General features: G+C 38.1%; 1 long non-coding RNA gene and 1 other non-coding gene across 2 annotated transcripts; one reads left to right on the top strand and one right to left on the bottom strand.

Annotated features, from left to right (window-relative positions):
• The first annotated feature begins 592 nt into the window (after positions 1-592).
• Positions 593-18,879, top strand: LOC125615274. Its single transcript, XR_007345859.1, has 4 exons — positions 593-886; positions 1,533-1,634; positions 17,592-17,727; positions 18,822-18,879. It is a non-coding gene; the product is annotated as an uncharacterized LOC125615274 (long non-coding RNA).
• Positions 12,064-12,169, bottom strand: LOC125615445. Its single transcript, XR_007346099.1, has one exon. It is a non-coding gene; the product is annotated as a U6 spliceosomal RNA (small nuclear RNA).
• Positions 18,880-19,745: the final 866 nt, after the last annotated feature.

Raw genomic sequence — 19,745 nt, 5'->3', positions numbered from 1 at the left:
GAAGCAGTGATGTCTATTTCCAATTGTAAAATACTAAAAAAAAAAAAAAAAAAAAAAAAAAGTATGAAGCAATGTAGCAGACAATACTATAAGTTTAAAGTTATTGTGGAATCCTATTAAGTATATTATGAACAATTATTTTATTTAAAAATGGGTCTAAAAAATAAAAATTCCTAAACGGAACAATTTACTACAGAAACTTAGACTTTTTGGAAAATGTTCCAAAAGATTTGGGTTTTTTTTTTTTTTAATTTTTAATGTTTACTTATTTATTTTTTTTTTTAGTTTTCGGCAGACACAACATCATTGTTTGTATGCGGTGCTGAGGATCGAACCCGGGCCGCATGCACGCCAGGCGAGCGCGCTACCGCTTGAGCCACATCCCCAGCCCAAGATTTGGGGTTTTAAGGAAAACAAATACTTTTTATTCTTTAAATTGGGGTTGGATGAGCTATTGTACCAAAAGCTTTTCCAAATGGGGTAAAGTCCGACAGCAATCTTCTTTTCAGTCTGCTCCTTGATCACTCAGCAAGTAAGATGTTTCAAAGGTTAAAATTTCAACCCTTCTCCTTCTGCTGGTTCAAGATATAGCAATTTGAAAACCTCAGCAAAAAAAGAAAGAAAGAAAGAAAGAAAAAGTGTGGGTGGTGTATAAAGGATTTTCAACAAAAAGAACAGACGAGGCAGGAATATATAGCACAAAACTCTGTGGGAGAGAATGAGTCATGGAAAATGAAAAAATTTGAATTGCCTCTGGCCTTTCCTGACAACCTTAGAAAGCACTGAGGAAAAAAATTGATGGATTCATTTTTTAAACAATCCTATTTGAAGACTTCTGCTCAGAATTCAACATCAAGGGATAAAACAATCTTTCTACTTCTCAAACGTGAGTTCTTCTAGTAATGCTTGTAGTTCTAATTTAAATAGTTTAGACTGACTATGGGATAAAATACAAGTATGATGAATTTGAAGTCTCTTGCTAAAACAAGTGCAAAATGACAATGGGACTATAAGCTTTAGCCCTCTATTTCTGAATTATGAAGCTAAAGGTGGTTGTGAGATCAAATGCATTTCTGGGATACAATGTAGCACCAAACTGGTTGTTGAGGATTAATATTTCTATTTTTGTAGCGCTTGGAATTTATAAGTAACTTGACAGTCTATTAATGGTGTAGTTTAAAAGCTAGGAAAGGAATCTCTCATCCTTCAAAGGGACCATTCATAGTGTGTGCCTCTGTTTAGGTTGGGATCTTTTTGTGTCAAAATTTCATGAGACTTAACATTGAATACATGTGAGAAAGAAAAGTCTTGGTGTAATATGTTGAGAAATAGCTGTAAAAAATGATTAATTGAAATTATTACATTTTGAGCACTGAATTCTTTTTCATCTATGTTCATTTTATATTTATCTTTGTATTTTTATTTTACTCTACATTTATATATGCATGTATGTATGTGTTTATTCATTTCTGGTACTGGGGGTTGAACCCAGGAGTGCTTTGTCACTGAGATATATTCCCATCCCTTTTTAGTTTTTGAGACAGGGTCTCACTAAGTTACTAAGGGCCTAAGTTGCTGAGACTGGCCTGCAACTTGTAACCATCCTGCCACAGTCCAAGTTCCTGGGATTACAGGTATGTGCAACTACACCTGGCTTATTCTACATTTAAACAGTGCTCTGTAGTCTATAAACCATTTTGAACAATATCTCATTTCCCCCTCCTCATTAAATATCTTGGGTAGACAAAAACAGTTATTTTTTTAAAAAAATATTTTTATTAGCTGTTGATGGATTTTATTTATCTATTTATTTATTTATATGTGGTACTGAGAATCAAACCCAGTGCCTCACACATGCTAGGACAGCGCTCTGCCATTGAGCCACAACCCTAGTCCCCCAAAACAATATTTTAATGATTTATTTTTTATTTTTGTGGTGTTAGGGAGTGAACCCAGGGCCTCACACATGCTAGGCAAACACTCCACCACTGAAGTAAAACCCCACACCCTATTGTATAGAGTTTAAAGATTAGGTAACTGAGGTTTCAAGAAGTGTCTTACCTGGGGTCAAAGACCAGACACTTAATCTCTTCATGGGCAAGCAGGAGATCAGTGGTTTACACTGATTATTTTTTTCAGGGCACTATAGCTCAACTTCTTTCACCCTATGGAAATAGAAGATTTTTGAGTATTACCTGGGCCCCTGTCATGTTTTCTAGAGTTGGTGTCATAGCTGGGCCCTTTAGAGATCCACCTTGATGCCAACATTTTTGTGAAATGAGACCAACTGGACTTAACCTGGGCCCTCTACATTTGTCACCTTTTTTTTTTTTTCATTTTTAGCTGTAGATGGACACAATACCTTTATTTTGTTATTTCATTTTTTTGTTTCGTTTTTTAATGTGGTGCTGGGGATTGAAGCCAAGTGCCTTATGCATGCTAGGCAAGCGCTATACCACTGAGCCACAAACCCAGCCCCCATTTGTCACCTTTTTGACACAGTCCCTGGCTGGTCTATATCCTAAGAACTTAGTACAACTGTTTCCAGCACCTAAATGACTACTCCCATTGTTTTGCAGGCTTAAACTAGGAAGAAATTGATCCCTTTAACTTGGAAAAAGGTGGATGATGGAAGGGTCGTTTTCTTACTGTGTGGATTTAGGCAGAGAAAGGCTGTATGTGACTGACACCTACTGCACAAAAAGGGAGATGGCATGGAACTTGCTACTAGTGATAGTTAAACAAAAACACTGTCATGCTCCAGTATTCTCTTTTTGAAACAACACATAAAAAGTATCTGTTAATGTGAAAGAACAGAGCACAGAGCCCACTGCATTCCTGTTTTTTTTTTTTTTTCTCCAAAATCTGGGTCAAATAGACAGTACATTATTCTTGTTCTTTGTAACAAGAGTCTGAGGCCACTCAGGACCCAAACATCTCCCTGGAACCAACTCACAGCCCATGTTCCCACTCCATTCTTCTTCTTGTATCTGTATGTCTAAAATCAGAAGAAAACCCTTTTTTAAAAAAATATTATTTATTTTTAGTTTTTCGGCAGACACAACATCTTTGTTTGTATGTGGTGCTGAGGATCAAACCTGGGCCGCACGCATGCCAGGCGATGCGCTACCACTTGAGCCACATCCCCAGCCCCAGAAAACCCTTTTTAAAAATAAAGCCTATGGTCCCCAAGATGATAGCTTCCTGAGCCAGTGGTTCTAGGAGATTTTATGTCATTTGAAAATGGAAAAAAAAAAAAACCAGATGAAAATTCATGAGAAAGAAGAAGAAAGCAAAAAAGAGAAAAAGACAAAAAGGTCAGAAAAAAAGGAGGATGGAATGAGAAGACTCAGTTAACAAGACTCAGTTTGCCTGTTTGCCTGCTGGACATATTCATAAGTTCAAAGCAAAGTTGTATATTCTAGGGTTTAATGCAGTCCTGAGAATTTGGATGGAGCAGACTTTATTTTGTTATGATGGTTAATTACTTCATGCTCTTCTGGATATAATGAATCCTTGCTTTGACATTATAGACAAAAATTCCAGCAGATTATCCCTCTGTCTGCTGCACTTGGCTGGAATCCATAGAGTCAACTCAGTACTAGTGGGAAAGAAATATAGATACACTCTCCATAGTAGGCTGCACACCTCCTTGACTTCTTTTCTGGGTCCAATCTGTCATGGGGCATTAATATTCTTTCTAAGGATTTACGTGACTCTAGTCTTAAGTATTTTTTTTCTTTCTTTCTTTTTCTCTTTTCTATTTATTTATTTATTTATTTATTTATTTATGGTACTGGGGATTAAACTCAGGGGCACTTTATACTGAACCACACCCCCAGACCTTTTTATTTTATTTATTTTGAGACAGGGTCTCACAAAATTGCTTAGGTCCTCCCTAATTTACTGAGGCTGGTCTCAAACTTGCATTCCTCCTGCCTCAACCTCCTGAGTCACTAGGATTACAGGTGTGCACCACAATGCTCACCTAGTTCTGAGTACTTAATATGAAAACTTCCACTTTGTAATTGGTTTTTATTATGTTTACCCAAGATGAATGCTCATATCTTTTAAGATGTGGGAGATAAATTCCTCGAGGGTATAGACCTGCTTTCTTCCTTGTAACCTGAGTCCCTAAGAATTTGGATGGATACCTAAAACAGTGTCTGGAGCTTAATTAATAGAATATGAATAAATGATGATGTACATTAATGCATAATAAATTAATTAAATAATTACAGACTGGTTAATGTGCCAGGTAATGGTAGTAACATGTAGACCTCAGAGTCTGGACAGGGAGGCTGGATTATAGAAAAAGGAGAAAATACAGTCAAGGTTTTAACTTTGACCACTATTTCATGTGGAGTACAGATCTCTGTTCCTTTCTTTCTCCCTCCCTCCCTCTCTCTCTCTTTGAATATTTATTTTTTTATTAAATTAATTAATTTTTTTGGCACTGAGGATTGAACCTAAGGAGTACTTCATGACTGAACTAAATCCCCAGCCATTTTTAGTTTTAATTTTGAGACAAGATCTCACTAAATTGCCCAGACTGGCCTCAAATTTGCAATTCTCCTCCCTTAACCTCTTGAGCAGCTGGGATTACATGTACCACTACCCCACATGAGCAAGATTTCAAGCAGGCCCTCAACATTGTGGTAGCTAATTCACACTTACATTTACCTTCTCCTCTATTTATTTATTTATAAATACTTTATTTATTTAAATAGTTGTAGTTGGACACAATACCTTTATTTTTTATTTTTATGTGGTGCTGAGTATCGAACCCAGCGCCCTACACGTGCCAGGCGAGCGTGCTATCGTTGAGCCCCAGCCCAACCCAAGCTTCTCCTCTTTTTAAACCAACACTACTCTTCTCCCAAATCTTTACTTCCATAACTAAATGCAATGGTTTGGCATCTTGTTTAGTGCAAAACCAAAAGCACTACCAGGAGATAAAAGAGTGGAGAAACTTTTATTATTTGCAGGAAGTAAGGAGAGCACTGGGGTTATTTGCAAAGAATGTTCCCGCTGAACAAAGAAGTCCTGGGGATTTTATTGGGGAGCCTGAACATGTCCATATAGGAAAACCCATGCAGGCACTGGCACATTTCTTAGCATGCTCAGTTCAAGGTCATCCACCATGTGTTTAAAAAGAGAAAATAGCTGGCACCATGGCTTGTGCCTGTAATCTAAGCTACTTATGAAGCTAAGACAGGAGGAATCCAAGTTGGAGGCAAGTCTTGGCAACTTAGTAAGACCACATCTCAGAATAAAAAACAAAAAGGATTGGGGACATAACTAAGGGGTAGAGCACCCTAGAGTTCAATACTTGTGATGGGGGAAAAAAAAAGATGACAGAAAAATGCTTCTGGGTAGGCTCAGTTCAGTATTTGAATGAGCCAAGTTTACTCTAGGTTGTCTAAAAGAATGTGTCAAGTTGACTTGATGACCTTGGCTGGTTCCTCCTAAGTCTTTCCAAGAGTTAGCTGAAACAAAAAGAAAGAACAATTTTCTTATAAAGGGACTGCTGCTCCCCCTACTCCCAGAAGCATAGGAGTTTGCCCCTAAAGTTGCCTGGCTTGCTTAGTGGCTAACACTTTCAGTTGACATCCTTGGTTATTATTTCATGGAAAATATAGGAACAGACAGAAGAGAACTTCTACATCCACTGTCCTCTAAATCTCTTAATCTGCCCGTGACTGCCCATGTACTCTGCTCTCTCCACTGAAATAGATGTGCCATCTGTGCTTTTATGTATCTCCCCGCATGTGCTCCACCTTCCCTACCCTATCTCCTTGCTCAGGGTCTTTGGTCCTAGAATTGTTCCTCTTTGCTGCATCATCTATTTTTCACTCTTCACTGGATTGTTCCTATCAGCATAGAAACATGCTGTAATCCCTCCTACTAAAAAATGAAACAAGGGGCTGGGGATGTGGCTCAAGTGGTAGCGTGCTCGCCTGGCATGCGTGCGGTCTGGGTTCGATCCTCAGCACCACATACAAATAAAGATGTTGTGTCCGCCGAAAACTAAAAAAAAATAAATATTAAAATTCTCTCTCTCTCTTTCTCTCTCTCTCTCTCTTAAAAAAAGCATACAAAATTAAAATAAACATTAAAAAAAATAAAATAAACTTAAAGCTCATGTCAGCACCCCCAAAGACATGACTACAGACTCCTGTTCTCTCTTGTCTTCTCAATGTAGCTAGATTGATTAAATTCTTTCCTATTTCATCATTATTAAAAAAAAAAATGAGGGCTGGGGATGTGGCTCAAGTGGTAGCGCGCTCGCCTGGCATGCGTGCGGCCCGGGTTCGATCCTCAGCACCACATACAAACAAAGATGTGTCTGCCAAAAACTAAAAACTAAAAATAAAAAAATGAAAAAAAAAAAAAGAAACAAAACAATCAGGACTTCCCTTTACTCCTTGTTCCTTTCCAGCTACCACCCAACTTTTTTTGCTCCTCTGTTTCCTCTTCCTTAACCTCCGTTCATGCTTGGGCCCACTGCACCAAAGCTTTTGTCCCCATTACCTGGCAGAAGCCGTTCTTGAAAAGACCACCAATAGCCACCATATGGTCCAATCTGGAGATCACTTCTCAGTCTTCATTTTACTGATTTCACAGCAGCATGTGGCCATTTGATAGCTCCAGAGCTCCCAGCTTTTCTCAATTTCACTAACCTCCTCGAAGGCTTCTCACAGTCTCCTTTTTCTCTTCTGGACCTCTCCTCTTCCCTATCTTCCTCACTAGCTGGTGATCAATCCTTTTAATTTAATTTATTTATTTTTGTTACTAGGGATTGAATCCAGAGGCATTCAACCACTAAGCCAAATCCCCAGCCCTTTTTTTGTATTTTATTTAGAGACAAGATATCATTGAGTTGCTTAGTGTCTTGCCATTGCTGAGGCTGGCTTTGAACTTGCTATCCTCCTACCTCAGCTTCCCAAGCCACTGGGATTATAGGCATGTGCCACTGTGTCCAGCTTTATTTTATTTAGTTGCCCAGGCTGATCTGGAATTTGTAATACTCCAGCATCAACCTCAAGTAGTGGGGATTATAGACACAAGTCACCAGGACCAGATCCAGTATGTTTATGGATGAAATAATCTGACATCTTGGATTTGCTTCAAAATAAGATAAGGGGTCAGGCACTGTGATGCACGCCTGTAATTTCAGCTGCTTGGGAGGCTGAGGTAGGAAGATTGCAAATTTGAGGCCAGTCTGGGAAACTTAGTGAGATCCTGTCTCAAAATAAAAAAATAAACAAACAAGGCTTGGATATAGCTCAGTTCTGGGTTCAACTCACAGTATTGAAAAATAACAACAACAATGATGATAATAACAACAATAAAAATAATATAAAGGGAGGGAGGAAAGGGTAGATTATCAATGAAAGAAGGTTGGTAGTTCATACCATTCAAGCTGGGTGGTAATAGGAGTTTATTATATCTTTAGTTTTGTATATGTTTAAATTTTCCCATAATAACAAATAATTTTTTCATGTTTCTTCACCATCATTTTTATAGTGCCTATAGCAGTGCTTAGCATATATAAACACTCAATACATATTTAATCAATATTCGTTGTAAGGGCTGAAGGTGTAGCTCAGTGATAGAGTGCTTGCCAAACACACCTGAGGCCCTGTATTTGATCCTAACTACTGCAAAAAGAAAAAAAAAATTCATTGCAAATTAATTCAGTGGAGAACGTAGAGATATATTTTCAATATAAGTTTTGTATCATTTATTGACAATTACTGGTTATATAAATTTCAGTTTTCTGAGGATTTTAGGGTTTGTCCTTCTAAGCTATGCATCTAAGAATATACTAATTATGGGAATGTCAAAACTTTCATAGCTAATTCAGCGATACTATAACCTTTAATTGACATCAAACCAGTTTTTAAAAACATACCTTGGGGCTGGGATTGTGGCTCAGAGGAAGAGCCCGGGTTCTATCTTTAGCACCACATAAAAATAAAGGCATTGTGTTGTGTCCATCTACACCTAAAAAAAATAAATAAATAAATATTAAAAAAAAAACATACCTTTATTTTATTTTACCTCTTCCTTACCAAATCATGATAATTAACTGCTATTTCCTATATCAGAAATGTGTAGCAAAGTTAGGAAGAAAACACAAGTCTGATTAGGTGAAAATTTATGGATCTAGTTACTTAAAACTTTCGGCAGGCTATAGTTTGGATATCACTGATGTAGATTATGTTATGTTTTAGGAGATTTTCAACACTACTCAAATTATCAGAGTAATAGAGAAAGAAATTCTAGTTGTTGGATTTTTGTTTTTGTTTTTTGGTACTGGGGATTGAACCCAGGGGTCTTTACCACTGAGCCACATCTCCAGTCCTTTTTTTTTCTTTTGAGACGGGATCTCACTAAGTTGCTTAGGGCTCGTTAAGTTGCTAAGGCTGGCTTTGAATTTGCAACCCTCCTGCCTCAGCCTCCCAAGCCTCTTGGGATTACAGGCATGCACCACCATGCCTAGTGAGGAAGAAATTCTAGTAAAAGTTGGATTCCATGTACCTAAAGATGCTGAATAAATTTTATTAGCATATTCAGGCAGTAGTGATTAACTGGTTACTGTGCTAGACACTGGGGATATAATGGTGAACAAAAGCCATCTCCTTCAAGGACCTTAGATACAATCCCTTGGGATCTTTCTTTTTCCTCCTTTAATACAAGTAAAGCTTAATTACCTGGATGGCCCAATAAAGGATCACCAGGTTTTAAAAAAATATTTATTTAGTTATAGATGAACACACAGTATCTTTATTTATTCTTATGTGGTGCTGAGGATTGAACCCAGTGCCTCACACATGCGAGGCAAGCACTCTACCACTGAGTTACAGCCTCAGCCCCATAGGATCACCAAATTTTTGAGGAAGGACTCAGTATAAAAGCAAAGTCAATGACAAGTAGGTGATGCACGGAGCAGAAGAAAACGTCCCCAAATTTCAAGAGGTAAGAGAAGATGTCGCTTCCACACAACAAAAATAGAAACATTCAGAAAAGGATAGAAAGTTCTTAGAAATTAAAATATAACAGAAGTTAAAATATTCAGGATAAATGTTAGAAAATAAAGTTGAGAAATCTGTAAAAGACAGCTTCAAAACAGTGGAGAGACAAAGCACAAGAAAACTAGAGCATTAATTCAGGAGTTCCCAACAGCTGGTTAGTAGGAGTTTAAAAAAAAGAGAGCCAGGCATGGTGGTGCACACCTGTCATCCCAGCGATTTGGGAGGCTGACGCAGGAGGATTGCAAATTAGAAGCCAACCTCAGCAAGTTAGTGAGACCTTGCCTCAAAATAAAAAATAAGAAGGTCTGGAGATGTAGCTTGGTAGTAAAGAGCCCCTGGGTTCCATCCCTAATGCCTAGTGCCTACCCCTCCGCCCCGCCCCCCCCCAAAAAAAAGAACAGAGAAAATAAGGAAGATTAAAAGATCTTTTTTAAAAAATGTAAATAATTCAAGAAAATTTTCTGGAACAGAGGAAGGTGTCTGGGCTGACACAGCACTCTGAGTGTCTAGCTCAATAAAGGATAGAAAAAAAGCCAACGGTGCAAACCTGTAATCCCAGCTACTTGGGAAACTGAGGCAAGAAGATCCAAGATCCAAGGTCATACTGGGAAATTTAGCAAAACCCTGTCTCAAAATAAAATTTTAAAAGGGCATAGGATGTAGCTCAGTGATAGAGGTGGGAAAAAAAGAATTTTGAGTCAATAAGCATCAATATTATAAAGGCCAACATTAAATAATAAAGAGAACTATCAGGAAGACAAAACCTTGAATTTCCATGCATTTAAAATAAGAGTGGAAATATATGAAGCAAAATCTGATAGATCAAATAGAAATTTGATAAATATGCAATCAACAGGAAGTATTTTAATGCATTTCTGTTAGAAGCTGATAAATTAAGCAGCAAAAAAAAAAAAAAGTAGACAGGAAATAATTGAACAACAAAATTAGCAAGTTTGACTTAATAGATCTCAAAAAACCCCTGCATTAAAAAATAGAGAGAGAGGGCTGGGTTTGTGGTTCAGCGGTAGAGCGCTTGCCTAGCATGTGCAAAGCCCTGAGTTCGATCCTCAGCACTACGTAAAAATAAATAAATAAAATATATTGTGTCCAACTACAACTAAAAATAAATATTAAAAAAATAGAGAGAGAATATGCTTTATTCCCAAATATACATGGGATATAAACATTTCCTTCTACTGGGTCACAAAGGAATTCTTTTTCAGTACTGTTGATTGAACTCAGGGGTGCTCTACAACTGAGCTACATCCACAGCCCTTTTTATTTTTTATTTTGAACAGAGTCTCCTCAGGTTGCCCAGGTTGTCCTTAAACTTTTGACCCTACTGTCTCCCCTCCCCAGTTACTTGGATGACAGGTATGTGCTGCCACAGCACAAAATAACTCTTGAAATTTTATATATTTGCTCCCTGTCTGCTGGCACCCCCTTGCTGGGAATTGAACCCATGGCCTTGTGCATGCTAAACCTTCACCCTGCCACTGAGCTACAATCCAGTCCCTCAAAATTTTAGAGATACTTTTATTTTTAACAGTACTAGGGATTGAAACCCAGGACCTTGGACACACTAGGCAAATGCTCTTACACTGAGCTACACCTCCAGCCCTTTTAAAAATTTTATTTTGAGACAGGGTCACCCTAAATTTGCCCAAACTGACCTCAAACTTGCAATCCTCCTGCTTTGGCCTCCTGAGTAGCTCGGATTGCAGGTATGCAAAACAGCACCCTACCCCAGCCAAGATTTTAAAGATTTGAGAACACAAATATACCACACGGGTTCTTCAGTCAGGGTGCAATTAAGTTAGAAGTAAAAAAATTTAAAAGAAGGTTAAGGGCTGGGGTTGGAGCTCAGTGGTAGAGGGCTTGTCTAGCACATGTAAGGCACTGGGTTCAATCCTCAGTACCACCTAAAAATAAATGAACAAAGGTATTGTGTCCATCTACAACTAAAAATAAAATGAAGATTAAAAGACACATTTGCAAAATCAAAAAAGAACTAAGTAACTTGACTAAATAATAATAATGGACATAGCTGGACGCGGTAATGCACGCCTGTAATCCCAGTGGCTGGGGAGGCGGAGGCAGGATGATCACAAGTTCAAAGCCAGTCTCAGCAATTTAGCCAGGCACTAAGCAACTCGAAAAGACCCTGTCTCTAATAAAATACAAAATAGAGCTGAGGATGGGGCTCAGTACTCAACTGTCCCTGAGTTCAATCCCTGGTACCTTCTCCCCAAAATAAATAATAATAATAATAATGGACATAAACAACTATTAGTTAACATACAATGCAAGTACTACATATAAAAACCTGTGAGATATAGCTAAATTACTAATTTGAAGTAAATGTAAGGTCTTCAGTGCATTGTAGGAAACATGAAAGAGTTAAAATAAATGACTTAGACTGTCAAAGGCATTAACTGTAATTTATGCCTTTACTTATAACTTATCTTCAACCATATCTCCCTTGTCTACTTCAAAGCCTTTGATATGCTTTGTTCCTATGATTTCCCGTCACTACTTAAGTGTTTTGTAATCACTTTTCATCACTATAGTCTCATTTGTATTCAGTAATCCAGTTTAGTATTAATTTTCTCCTTCTTCATATAGGAACCTAACATGTTCAGTAATCTCCTTCCAATACTCCCTGCACTCCCACATCTTAAATGCAAACTGTGTTTTCCCTTGACAGCACCATAGCCCTCCCAGTGCTTGCTGTTCAGTAGAGGTGCTTTCTTGGCCTATTCTATGGAGTCCTGAAAGGTGGAAAGGACTAATGTTTACTTAGTAACCACCATGTACCCAACAATGGAGCAAGATGTCTATTTAATAATGTTTTAATTCCATTTAGCCTCCCAAACAACACTTCAAGGTAAACACATGTGGTTTACCACTAACTTTTCAAACCAAAGCCTAGACACTTAACCATTAAGTGCTGGAAAATTTCTCCCTTTCCCTCTCCATTTTAAAATGAGGTTTCAAATGCACAGGGGTGGATCCAGTGCAAAAATATATGGAATGCTTCACAAAATTTGTGTCATTGTTGCGCAGGGGCCATTGCAATTTTCTCTGTATCATTCCAATTTTAGTATCTGTGCTGCTGAAGTGAGCATTTCTTTTCTTTCTTTTTTGAAGTACTGGAGATGGAACCCAGTGTCCTGTGTATGACAGGACATGCCACCATGGAACTATACCTTCAGCCCCTGGAAAATTTCTTTTTGACTCTAACTGCTAGTCCTTTGACTCTCTTATTGTCTCATTTGCAATAAACCTGCTCTTGGTCATTGTCTTCTCTGCTCTCTTTCAGCCCCCTTCTCATTCTTCACTGTGCCTGAAGTGATCACCCCAAATGCACTGGTCCAACCCTTACTGACTTCCAAACATACTCTGCATTATAATGCTGCTCTCAGTGACTGTGGTCACATCTGCCTCCTTGCTGTCCTCAAATGCATTTGCCAAAGGGCTTTAGTCTATGTTCTTGCTTCTGCCTAGAGGCTTCCCTTCCCTCTTAGCTTAGTTCACTGCTGTTCTGCCTTCTGATCTAGCATAAGACTTACTTCTTCAGAGAAGCCCCTAGCCCTAGATCTTTGCCTCAGAGTAGTCACTTATAATTATACATTTATTATACAGTGTCTGCATTAATTATGGTGACTTTATGACTAATGTTTATCTCCCCAACCAGACTGAAAATTCCGTGACAGCAGGAATGTTGGTTCTTTCTGTTTACTAATGTCTCTACAGATCAGTACAGTATCTTGGACAAAGAAGGCACTCAGTTAAAAATTGCTAAATGAGTCAAGCTTGGTGTCACAGGTCTGTTATCCCAGCTACTGAGGAGCTGAGGTAGGAGGATTGCAAGTTTGAGGACAGCTTGGGCAACTTAATGAGACCCTCCTTAAAAATAAAAAGTAAAGGGCTGGGCTTGTGGATCAATGGTAGGGTGCTTACCTAGCATGTGTGAGGCCCTGGATTTGATCCTCAGCACCGCATAAAAGATAAATAAATAAAATAAAGGTATCATGTTCATCTACAACTAAAAAAAATATTAAAAGAAAAAAAGTGAAAAGTGTTGGGATGTATCTCAGTGGTAGAGCACCCCTGGTACTGCAAAATAAATAAATAAAATTGCTGAATGAATGGATATGGGATATGGAAGTAGTTACACTTGGATATATGAATCCATAGTTCAGAAGACAGATCTAGGCTAAAAATTCAGATGTATGAGTTAGTAGCACCTAACTGGCCACAGATGTTCTCACCCATAAAGAGTGCTTCTGGTAAGAATATAGGATCCAGCTCGGAGTTATGGATATAACCACTTGTGTTAGCCAGCTTTCTATTGCTATCAAAATACCCAAAATAGTTAAGTTAAAAGGAAAAAAGGGCCAGGTGCAATGGCACAGGCCTGTAATCCCAGCAGCTCAGGCTGAGGTAGTAGGATCGCAAGTTCAAAGCCAGCCTCAGCAAAAATGGGGTGTGCTAAGCAACTCAGTGAGACCTTGTCTCTAAATAAAATGCTCACCTCATGATGGCTGGGAAGCAAAAAGAAAGAGGAAGGGGCTGGGGTCCCAATATCCTCCTCAAGGGCAGGACCTCAATGACTTAATTTCCTCCCACTCAGTCCCACCTCCTAAAGGTTTCAGTAGCAGCACAGGCTAAGAAGCAAGCCTTTAACAAAAGGGGCTTTGGTGTACATTCAAGATCCAAACATGAGCTCTAGTCATTCGTTGGGTTTCTCTTGGTTCCCTGGACAAAGCTCTTCTTTCTTGTGTGTTTCAGACACAGCTATAGCCACAGCCTTTTGCTATCAGCCATGCAGGAGACCTTGGTGTTTTCCCCTCCCTCTACCCCTTTTAGTGCCATATCAAATTGGTTACCAGTTCTGTTGGTTCTACCTCTGAAAATTGTCTCATAGCCATCCGTTGCTGCTGTCCTGTTGCAGAACCACCCATCTCTCTCCTGTCCCACTGCATGATATACCAGTTAATCTCACTGTCTGTGACCTCCCATTACTTCTTTTGGCCCAAAGAGTTGTTCTAATAAACATGGGCTTGATCATGTTCTTGTGCTGCTCAGAGGCCTTTGATGGCTCTCCATTGTATATAGCAGTGGTCCCTAAGGCCCTGAGGGGCTTTTAAAACTAGACCTCTCTAAAAATAAATAAGATGAAATCAACCAACCAACCAACCAAACAAAAAGATATAGAAACTAGACCTGAAGGTTGTTCAATAAGTACTGAGTTATGATTAAAGTGAGAAGTTCTAGACTACTGCTACAGTAGGGTGATTATTTATAAAAATGAAGTACTATATGATTTTTAATATTTATTTTTTAATTGTAGTTGGACACAATACCTTTATTTTATTTATTTATTTTTATGTGGTGCTGAGGATCAAACCCAGGGCCTTGCACATGCCAGGGGAGCGTTCTACCGCTGAGCCACAACCCCAGTCCTAGTCCTGTATATTTTTAAAAAGCCAAAATGAATGATTTAGGGCCAGGGATGGTTGGGGGCTTCTCTAATAATAAGATGAAAGAATTTTAAAAGTTTTCACCATAAAGAAACGATATTATATGATTTATATATGTATCAAGACATCACATGGCACCCTATTATTAATGTGTCAGTTAAAAATGAATTTTTAGTTAAACAAACAAACACCCCACTAGACTCTAAGAAAGTGCTTTGTGATCTTTCAGTTTAGACCGTATCCTATGGTACCCTCTGGTGGCAAATTCCTGCAATAGCCCATCTTCATTTTACCCCCCAAATTCTCTGAGATTGTAATTTAATGGATGTGTCTATTGCTTAAGAGGAATATTAGCTTAAGAAAAAGTCTAAAAACCTATAAAGAGGCTCAGTCTCTCCTTCAGTTTTGTCTCATAACATCTTCTCCCTGCCATCTCCATTCATGCCCCACTCTCAGTTCCCTCCAGGCACACAGGACCACCTTATACTTTCTCCATATCCGTGCTTCTTTCTACTGATGCTTTTCCTTGGCCTGGAACACCCTTCCCCCACCTCTGTAGGAGGAAGCATCACATTGTTTAAGGCTCAAATGACTGTCCTTTTGGAAACTTGCCCAAATGAACCCAATTTCTCTCTTCTGTCTGCTCTCAATGACATTCTGTATCTCCTCAGGGAAGCCTTCCCAAAATGTGCACTCTCATGGATCCTGGTGCTTTGTCTTTTAGGACAGTACTTAATATACCTTATGGCTATATATTTACTTGTGAAATTTAAAAACAAAAACAAGAACTCTCTCCTATTGTAGTGAAGTGTCTTGAAGGCAAGAGCCGTATCTTTTACCTTGTACAAGTTAGTACATCACACAGAAGTTTACTAATATTTAGCCAGGTGCAGGGACATGCCTGTAATCCCAGTAACTTTGGATACTGAGGTAAGAGGCAGTATCCAAATTGCAGCTAGCCTGGGCAATTGTATCAAAATAAAAATGAAGAATGGCTGCAGCTGTAGCTCAGTGGTAGAACACCCTGGTTTATTTTTATTATTTATTTATTCTAATCAGTTATACATGACAGCAGAATGCTTTTCCATTCATTGTACACAAGTGGAGCACAATTTTTGACTTCTCTGGTTGTATCCAAAGTAAGGTCACACCATTTGTGCAATCATACATGTACCTAGGGTAGTGATGTCCATCTCATTCCACCATCTTTCCCACCCCCATGCCCCCCTTCCCCCCTCCCCCTTTTGCCCCATCCAAAGTTCCTTCACTTATCCCATGCACTCTCCCCGCCCANCATGCCCCCTTCCCCCTCCCCTTTGCCCCATCCAAAGTTCCTTCACTCATTCCATGCACACACACCCATTATGGATTATCATCCACTTATCAGAGAAAACATTTGGCCTATGGTTTTTGGGCATTGGCTTACTTCGCTTAGCATGATATTCTCTAACTACATAAATTTACCTGCAAATGCCATAATTTTATTCTCTTTCATTGCTGAGTAATATTCCATTGTGTATATATACCACAGTTTCTTTATCCATCCATCCATTGAAGGGCATCTAGGTTGGTTCCTCAGTTTGGCTATTGTGAATTGTGCTGCTATGAACATTGATGTGGCTGCATCTCTGTAGTATGCTGTTCTTAAGTCCTTTAGGTATAGACCATGGAGTGGGATAGCTAGGTCAAATGGTGGTTCCATTCCAAGTTTTCTAAGGAATCTCCATAGTGCTTTCCAGATTGGCAGTACCAGTTTGCAGTCCCACCAGCAATGTATGAGTGTGCCTTTTCCCCCACATCCTCACCAACACTTTTTGTTGTTTGTATTCTTGATAACTGCCATTCTGACTGGAGTGAGATGAAATCTTAGAGTAGTTTTGATTTGCATTTCTCTAATTACTAGAGATGTTGAAGAACACCCTGGTTTAAATCCCCAGTATTATGAAATAATAATAATAATGTTTATTTTCTGGGTGAATTAATATTTCTGAAGTTACCACAAGTTCTACTTTGCTATATGTGTAATTATACATACATTTGGATTTCCTATTAGGCCATAGGGTTTTGTTGTTGTTGTTGTTTTGTTTTGTTTTTGTTTGTTTTGTTTTTTGTGGTGTTAGAGATCAAATTTAGGGCCTTGATGTGCTAGGCTTAGCTATCTACCACTGAACTACATCCCTAGTCCCAGGTCTTAGGCTTTTTGAAAGCATATACATTTCTTTTTTTTTAAAATATTTTTTATTTATTAGTTTTCGGAGGACACAACATCTTTGTTTGTATGTGGTGCTGAGGATTGAACCCGGGCCGCATGCATGCCAGGCGAGCACGCTACCGCTTGAGCCACATCCCCAGCCCCTCTATATACATTTCATCCCAATGTAGCTTACATAAAAGTGCTTCACTAGAACCTCAAGAGAATATAAACTCCATGAATGCCAGGACTTTTTTTTTTTTTTTGGTACTGGGGATTGAATAGAGGGGTGCTCAACCACTTAGGCACATCCTCATCCCTTTTTATATTTTGATACAGGTCTCACTAAGTTGCTTAGGGCCTTACTAAGTAGCTGAGGCTAGCCTTGAACTTGTGATTCTCTCACTTCAGCATTCCAAATCACTGGGATTAAAAGTTTTTGCTAACATGCCTGGCCCCAGATCTTGAATAAGTTTTTCTAGATTAGGTAATAGTACAATATCAATGTTATTTTCTTTTCTTTGTTTTTTCCAGGACTGGGCATTGAGCCCAAGCTTTCATGCATGCTAGGTAAAAACTCTACCATTAAACTACATCCCCTGCTCTGTTTTTAAAATTTTATTTTGGGAAAGGGTCTTACTAAGTTGCTGAGTCTGGCCTCCAACTTGTGATCCTCCTGCCTCAGCTTCCTCAGTGTTTGGGTTTATGGGCATGTGCCATCTCATGCCTTGCTTCATCATTAATTTCTTAATTTTGATAATTAATTAAGAAATTAATTATATAAGAGAATATATTCTTATATAAGAGAATATATAAGAATATATATAAGAGAATATATATATAATATATATAAGAGAATATCCTTATTTACAGGAAGTGTATGCTGAAATATTTAGAAGTGGGCATTATGTTTGCAACTTATTCTCAAATGTTACAAGCAAACAATAATGGAGAGAGAAGCTCAAATGAAACATGGCAAAATGTCAACATCTGGGGAATCTTGATTAAGGTAAATAGGAATTCTTTGTTCTATATTTGCACTCTTAATATGAAATGATCAAGTTAAATGTTTAAAAAGGGCATGGAACAGGATATAAAGTGTAATCCAATTTCTTTCTTTATTTTAGTATTAGAGATTGAAACCAGGAACGCTTTACCACTGAGCTACACCCCAGCCCTTTTTGCTTTATTTTTTATTTTGAGATGGGCCTCACTAATTGCTGAGGGTCTTGTTAAGTTGCCAAGGCCTGCTTCTCCTGCTTCAGCCTCCGGAGTAGCTAAGATTACTGGCGTGCCACCGTTTCTGTGTTGGGGAAAGGAAATATTAATACATTGTTTTATTTTTATTATTTTAATCTTTTCCTTAGAGGTGCAGGATTTTATCTTACATCAGTTATGAGGACATGTCAAAGTGAATTTAATAGGAACTGAATATAAAGAGCATTCAATACTATGACATAATGATCTGAAGTAATTTTGAAGTTTTCTACCTCTTGCTCCCTTTTGTGTGTGTGTGTGTGTGTGTGTGTGTGGTTGGTTGGTCCTGGGGATTGAACCCTGGGGTACTCTACCACTGAACTACATCCTCAGCCCTTTTTATTTTATTTTGGGATAGGACCCTGTTATATATTTATAAATATGTTAATGATCTGTGGAAAAATGCACAAGAACTAGTACCATTAAAGCCATTGGAAAGGAGAACTTGTTGGCTGGAAGCAGGGTGGGGGGAAGGAAGCCAAATTATTCACTCTATGCCCTTTGACACCTTTTAAATTCTCACTAAGTAAATAATTTGCCTGTCAAAGATAAACATAGTTTTAAAATAAGGAAATTTTAGTTGGGTATATAGCTCAGTGGTATAGTGCTTGCCTAGCTAGGTTTTAATCCCAGCACCATAAAAAAATAAAAATAAGAATGAAAAGCAAAATTTTGAATAATGAAGAATTTCAAACATACTCAAAAGTGGAAAAATAATTCAATAAACTCTCACATCCTAGAATCATCACCTAGATTCTATAATTTTTAAGATTTCACTTGCAGTGCTCTACCTATCCATTTTTCCTGAACTTCTTGATAATTTTTTTTTTTTTTTTTTTGCTACAGGTACTGCTCAACCACTGAGCTACATTCCCCAGCCCTTTTTAAATTTTATTTTGAGACAGAGTCTCACTAAATTGCTGAGGCTGGACTAGAACTTGCGATCCTCCTGCCTCAGACTCTTGAGACACTGGGATTACAGGTGTGTGCCACCCTGTCCAGCTTAAAAATTTTTTTTTGTTTAAACCTCACTGGATGGGCTTAAGAACAGAATGAACAAGACAGAAGAAACAATCAATGAACTTGAAAACAAAATAATAATAATAATTTGAACAGCACAAAGAAGTGGATCTAAAAATACGAGCAGAGCCTCAGAAATCAGATTTGACACTGTGTCATTTTAGTTCCAGAAGGAGATGAAAAAGAGTGTGAGACTGAAAATATGTCACAAAAAATAATGACTGAAATCCTTTCAAATTTGGTGAAAAAAATAAACTTCAGATTCAACAAGCTGAATGAACTCCAAGCAAAATAAGTTCAAAGAAATCTATGCCAAGACAATCATAAACAATAATAATAATTTTCAGAAAAAGATAAAGATAAAATCTTGATAGCTAGTGAAGAATGACACATTAACTACAGACAAACAATGATTCCACAGACAGTATATTTTTCTTAGAATTCATCAATACCAGAAGGAAACAATACGTTTTTCAAGTGCCGAAAGAAAAGAACAATCCATCCAGAATTCTATACCCAGCAAAAATATTTGTGAAATCAAGGCATTCTCAAATGAAGGAAAACTAAGAGAAGGTGCTACAAGCAGACATGTACAGAGAAGGAATGACTAACACAAGTCCTTTAAACAGAAAAGAAATGATAAAAGAAGGAAATTTATGGGGCTGAGGTTGTAGCTCAGTGGTTGAGTGCTTGTCTCGAATATGTGAGGAACTGGGTTTGATCCTCAGCACCACATTAAATAAATAAATA

The sequence above is a fragment of the Marmota marmota genome, unplaced genomic scaffold (assembly GCF_001458135.2).
Source record: "Marmota marmota marmota unplaced genomic scaffold, marMar, whole genome shotgun sequence".
NCBI lineage: Eukaryota > Metazoa > Chordata > Mammalia > Rodentia > Sciuridae > Marmota > Marmota marmota.
This window is presented reverse-complemented; position numbering and strand designations above follow the sequence as displayed.